This window comes from Sapajus apella, unplaced genomic scaffold (genome assembly GCF_009761245.1).
Source record: "Sapajus apella isolate SASKATOON/1434 unplaced genomic scaffold, GSC_monkey_1.0 scaffold10, whole genome shotgun sequence".
Classification (NCBI taxonomy): Eukaryota; Metazoa; Chordata; class Mammalia; order Primates; family Cebidae; genus Sapajus; species Sapajus apella.
The window spans coordinates 10,144,601-10,151,419 of NW_022436950.1; positions in this window are offsets into that span (position 1 = coordinate 10,144,601).

Below are 6,819 nucleotides of genomic sequence, written 5' to 3' on the forward strand. Positions count from 1 at the left end.
GAAAAGAAAACAAAACTGAAACAACTATGTACACAGTTAAGTATTATGTGGATTTGTAAAAATCCAGAGGAAAGCTGAGGGTAATCAACAGAATTACACGGAGTTTGAAAACCTCAGGATCACCATCACCACAAGAACAGTATAAACCAGCCTGTAATCATAGGTGACACTTTGTTCTTCACTAAAATGTCATGTTGACATGGTCCTATTTAGTTTTTGGGAAATAGTTCACTTGGACAATGTAGATAAAACTAAAATCAGATGTCGTTACAGAAGTAAACTCAAATCCATGACAAAGTTAGGATCTGCTAGGAGTTAGTAGGCATATTAGCACTGGTCAAAGTTAAAAATGTAATAAAAATAATAAATGAAAAAAAGACTTCAAAGTTTCTATCACTACAAATGATGTTACAGGAGAAGGAAAAGTCTATTTTAAAAACAAACCAATGTTCCATCAGTTGGAAGATTATGAGTAGAGAATGTGACACTTTTTTTTTTTTTTTTTCAAAATCCCCTTAGAACAGACAGCCCAGGAAAGATGAGCAACTTTTTACATTGCCAATGCTTTTATAGGCTCTGGCTCTAATTTAAATTATGTTTTTAGTGTTTTTAGGATAATTTTTAAAAATCTCAGTGGTTCTGCTTGTTTCAATTCTGAATTTTGTACATATTGGTAAAATACTGTGACATTTCAATACTAAACCCTGTCCTGTTATTTACAAAGTTTTCTACGAAGGTTTCTATTTTATTGCTATGTCATGTTTCAGAAAGGCTGGGCTCTGAATTCAGAGAACAGAGGCTCTTATTTGAATTTGACCTTGGGTAAGTCATGTAATTTTCACTGGATTTTTTTTTATCTGTAAAATTATGGAAGCAGACGGATTAAATCCTCTTTCGGCTCTAAAATCCTAAGCTTCTAACCTCTGTTGCCGTTCTTGGACTATCTTTTTCAGTTCAACTCGATTGAAGAGTTGGTACATTAGATCCTATTTTCATCAAGTTGAACAAAATAAAGTAATTGTTAACTACACAGTGTTAATGCCAAAATAAAAGTGCAGGTTTCTTTTGAAAAACATATTGAGTTGCTCCCTTTTGTCACTATTAATACCAGGTATTAAAATGACTCAGGAAATAAATGTTGTTTTTGTTTTATCTCTTGATCTTTTAAATCCATCTTAGTGTTAAGTACTAGTGGGTTTTCTTGGTTTCCACCAACTTGTTCAATGACCATTTGTCAAGTTAAAGAAGTGGGACTGGTTAGGACTGGGATGTTAGTAACCACTGCCATTGGTCAGATGCTTATTTTTTTGAGACCGAGTCTCACTCTGTCACCTAGGCTGGAGTGCAGTGGCGTGGTCTCGGCTCACTGTCGTCTTTATACTGCAAAACTTAGAGGTGTACAGATTCTTGGAGCTGGGAGGACATTAGAAAGGCAAAACAGCCATCTATTTAAAAATTAATACAGTTGTAATTGTCACCCAACGTTACATAATTTGTTATGCTAACAATGGAGTGAGATATACAACCTAAAGCAATCCTAATGCTGGAAAGATACTTAAGGTACTGCCTATCAGATCCCTTCATACCTAGTTGAGGAAATAATAGCAGAGAGGTTGAGACCGTCCCAACATTATGCAAGTTTCCACCTGGATGTAGAATGTAGGTTTTCTGATTTCTAGCCAGTGGCCTTTCCATAAAACCAGAGATTTTCTTCCATGATTCCTGTGAGTTGAGATTCCCAATGTTTATCTTTTATAAAGTCCAAAATATTCATCTTTGAAGAGATGGGTCCAGAGCATTGCCTCTTCCCGTGCTTCCCAGAAGTGATCACCCACCACATTTGTTCACGAAGCAAGAAAACCAGGTGGAAATGCCACAGCCTAACAAGGAGCTCATTACGTGGTCACAGGAGTGATTTTTTAACTTAGCATGTATATTAGCTTCCTGGAACTGCTTACTAATTATGAGCAGGGAATTATGATACACTGAATGCAAATCACCATGAATGGGTGGTTTACACACAACAGAAACACATTGTCTCGCAGTTCTGGAGGCAGAAGTACAATATCAATATCACCCAGCCCAAGTCAAGGTGTTGGCAGAACCACTTCCTACGAAGGCTCTAAGAGCGAATCCTCTTGGGGAGAAACCATACCTTGCCTTTTCCAGGCATTCCTTGGCTTATGGCTCCTTGATTCCAATCTCTACCTCCGTGGTCACATTGCCTTTTTCTCTTCGGTGTGTCTCTCTCTTAAAAGAATAGATGAAATTGCATTTAAAATCCATCCAGATAATTCAGGATATCATCCTCTCAAGGTCCTTAACTTTTGCCACATAGGTAATATTTCCTCCTTCACCATGTAAGGTAACATTCCTGGGTTCTGGATATATCTTTCAGGACGTCACCATTGAATCCACAATGCTATATTAAAGGTTCATAGGGATGAGAGTCAGAAGCTGCTGATGCTTGTAAGGGTTATTGCCGAGTTTACAACGAGGAAACTGAGACCAGCACAAGAAGATTAAATGCCAATTTATTTAGCTCCCGGGCGAGGTTCCATAGTCCCGGGGGAAGAGGTCAGGGAAGTCGCGCTAACTTCCCGGGGTGTGGGGTTTTCATGGCGAGGAGGAAGAGCAACAGCTGGGTGCTCTGATTGACTCCAGGGGAGCGGAATTGAGACGGGGCGGGCCGCTATTGGTTGGCGGGTTGTTGGGCGGGTTTTCCGGTGGGAGAGCCGGCCAGGAGCCTTGAATCAGCGGGGGCCTTCCAGGGGAGCCATGCGGCGGAGCTAGGCGCTGAGGGCAGAGCCTGGTGCCGGTTGCAGAGGTGGGTGTGTCCAACCTCCCGGCTTACAATGCTATTTGCCCATGACTCCTCTCTTCCATCTTCTCCTAAGGGTGTTATTTTTAAGGTCCACCATGTATCAAATCCACTTTTGCCAAAACTGGGTCCCTGTGGGCCTGAAGGTTAAGATGGCCAAATTCTGGCTGAGCAAGTTACTTAAGCTTCCTGAGTCTACTGGTTTTGTGCAACACTGAGAGACTATTACCTCCCCACAGGACTGTTGGGAAGATTAAATGAAATAAACGAAGTGCTTTTTTTTTTGGCAGAATTTCCTTCTTTTATTAAAACTGAATAGTATTTCATTGTATATCTATGCCACATTTTCTTTATCCATCCATCCATTGATGGTCAATAGCACTATAGAGACTTAATTGCAAAAACAAGACAAATTTGAAGAAAGCTTTATTAATGTTGATAAATTTCGACCTGTTTTAAGATTTATGCAATACCCCTTTGACTTTTCTATTAATATTTCTGAGTTAGAGAATGTACTTAAATTTGGGCAGACATAATTTTGAAGTTGAAATGGTTATATTCAAAGTCAACTCAATTCTTTTAAAAGTAATGAACCAGTTTTATCAACGTATGTACAAATATTAAAGAAAATGATTTTTGGTGTTCAATTCAGTTATTTGAAACCTTTATGTTTAGAACAACTTGGTTATACGAATCCACTTTTTCATCTGTAATTCTACAAAGTCTAAATGTAGATCATATTTTTTTTTATTATACCTTAAGTTCTGGATCTTAGTAGGCATCAAGAATGCGAGTACTCTTGTCTTCCCACAAACAATGTAAATTCAAATGGTTGTCCTTGAATGATTTAATTTTTCACACTCTCCCGCAAAGTTATTTTCCCAGTTGGAATAAAAGGTACGTGTGCATGTGTGTATGTGTGTATACATATATATATATATATATATATGCGGCATATATGTGTCTGTGTGTATATATACATACATACATATATATATGTGTGTGTGTGTGTGTGTGTATATATATATATATATATATATGATGACTGTGCTTTTAAAGCCTGCATTCTTTGGCTTCTAATTTGGAGTGCAGAATATTTCTGTGACTAAGCTCTACTAAATGTGAACTGAACTCTTGGAACCTCCCCTGCCCCCACCTTTTCCTTAAAGACAATGTGAAAATTCACTGGAGTTCTTAAATGGAAAAATGAAAGCACTCTGCGGGCTAGTGAGGTGAGTGGGCAGGAGAGTCCAGGACCACCCTAACGCGTAGGAGGGTTGCTTTCTCGAAGAGGTTGCCTCTGAATGACTCTTTGGGCTCCCCTTTTCTCTGAGATCTCTGGGTGTTATTCACATACATTTTTTGTTACTCTTCCCAAAAGTCATGGACTGATAAAAGGCTGAAATGTGGCCTGAAGCAGAGGTGGGGTAGGAAGGCAACACAAGGAAGGGGTCAAGGTGGGTGCAGTTAGGAATCTCACAAATGGCACAGCAGAGTGAAGTGGCACCGAGGCCCATGGGGTAGCAGGTGCCTCCCCACCCACTCTGTGGACTTGAGCGAATTGCCTCATCTCTGAGCCTCTCTGTTGCCTATGTCAGAGGGCTATGGCGAAGTAGAATCACCTGCGTGCAAAGCGCCTGCTGTGGCCCCCCGTGCAAGGTTGTTGCTGTCAACTCTGTCTCACGCTAATAAATGTGCTGTCATCCCTGGTTGAGCCCCAGAGATGGCTGGGGTCCCCCAACCTTCACTCTACTGCTGCCACGCGCAGATTTCAGGGAGGTGCTACAGCCAAGCGTGAGGCCAGGAGGGGACTTCCCTGCCTGCCCTCAGTTCTGCGAAGTGTTCACAGGCATTCAAGGGTCCCAGGCCATGCAGCAAAGCCAAGGAGGGGAGGTGGGTGACACACTGTAATTCAGTTTCCCATCCCAAAGGAATGATGTAAGAGCTTCCCCAGTGTCCAAAGAGACAGGACATGATGCAGAACCATTTAGCCAAGCTTTTGGCTTCCACAAAGCACTCCGTCCCTGCTCTCTGTGCCCCGTTCCTTCCCCAGCCATTCGGGAAGAGCAAGAGATTCTGCTGTATGTGGAGTCTCGGTGAGAAGACTATGGATCAGATGGAGCCAGAATGCCTTGTTTCTGAATTTCTAAGTAGAATATCTACTATGGTAGCAATCATAATTTTGCCTTTTTTATTGCAAAAAAAACAAAGCAAATGGGCTTTTTTATTGCCAGAGAAAATGGGTGTGTGTGAAGTAGGGGGTGAGGAGTGTCGCTTGTGTGTTTTTTTTTTCTCTTTTTTTCTTGAGACGGAGTCTTGCTCTGTCACCCAGGCTGGAGTGCAGTGGCACAATCCTAGCTCAGTAGAACCTCTCCCTCCTGGTTCAAGTGATATTCCTGCCTCAGCCTCCTGAGTAGCTGAGATTACAGGCGCCCGCCACCACGCCCCCCTAATTTTTGTATTTTTGGTAGAGATGCGGCTTCGCCATGTTGGCCAGGCTGGTCTCGAACTTGTGATTTCAAGTGATTCTCTTGCCTTGGCCTCCCAAAGTGCTAGAATTACAGGTGTGAGCCACCATGCCTGGCCCATTTTTTTCACTTTGTCAGACTAAAGAAGCATTAATAAATGCAGCTTAATTTGGGGTTCCTTTCGATGAATGAGTTTGTTTCTTGCTCACCCTCAATGATGATGGGATGAACAGAACAGGAGCTGTAGAGATAGCCTTTGCCTTTAATTATCACACTTTCTGCTTTGAACACAATTACTTGTTTTGTAGACAAAATGTGCCATAAAACGTTTGTTTTGTAATTTCCTTCCAATCAGCTTTCTCTATTAGTCAACAACTGCCACAGCAGAAACCACTTTCCACTGGGCCTGGTGGCTTATGCATGTAATTCTAGCACTTTGGGAGGCCATGGAGGCTGGATCATTTGAGGTCAAGTGTTTGACAGCAGCCCGGCCAACACAACAAAACCCTGTCTCTATTAAAATTACAAAAATTAGCTGGGTGTCATGACATGCACCTGTAATCCCAGCTATTTGAGAGGCTGAGGCAGGAGAATGGCTTGAACCTGGGAGGCGGAGGTTGCAATGAGCTGAGATTATGCCACTGCACTCCAGTCTGGGTAATAGAGCGAGACTCCAGGGCGTTGCAGGGTAAGCTCAGTGATCTCCAGTGACCATTCATTGGGAGGGTGGGTATAATTGTTAAGTATAGCTGTGTAACAAATTATCTTGAAACTTGGCCGTCTGAAACAAACATATTATCTTACTCATTCCAATGGTCAAGAATCTGGAAATGCCTTAACCAGACTGTCTGGTTCAGAGCCTCTCATGAGTCCACAGGCATTGTAGGTTTTGGAAGCTGGACAATCCACTTCAAAGCTATCCACAGGGCTGTGGGCAGGAGGCCTCAGTTCTGCGGTGTCTGTTGGCTGGAGACTTCAGTTCCTCTCTGCGTGCCTCTTTCTCCATGGGCTGCTTGAGTATCCGGACACAACGGCTTGCTTCCCCCAGAGTAAGTGATCTGAGAGAGAGGGGGTGGGGGGGGAGAGAGAGAGAGAGAGGACACACAGGACGGAAGCTACAATCTTATAACCTAATCTCAGAAGTGGCATTCCATGACTTCTATTATATGCTCTTGGTCCCAGAGAGTAATCCTGGCACAGTGTAGGAGGGGCCTACATAAGGACGCTGTAGATACCTGGAGGTGCGGGACCCCTAGCAGCTGCACAGGTCTCAAACTCCTGGCCTCAAGGGATCTGCCTGCCTCGGCCTCCCAAAGGGCTGGGATTATAGGCGTGAGCCACCGTGCCCATTGGTCAACATTTTTTGAGCCCCAGTCCTACTTGAAAGAAAATGATCTTTAAATGACTTTTATTTCTCATCTTAATACAAAAAGGTTTTGCTGTGGAAAATATTGAAAAAATAAAAAGAAGAAAAATTTAAATTCCACAAACGTAGCATCTAGAAATAGCCTTAACCGAAAAAGTAAAAAA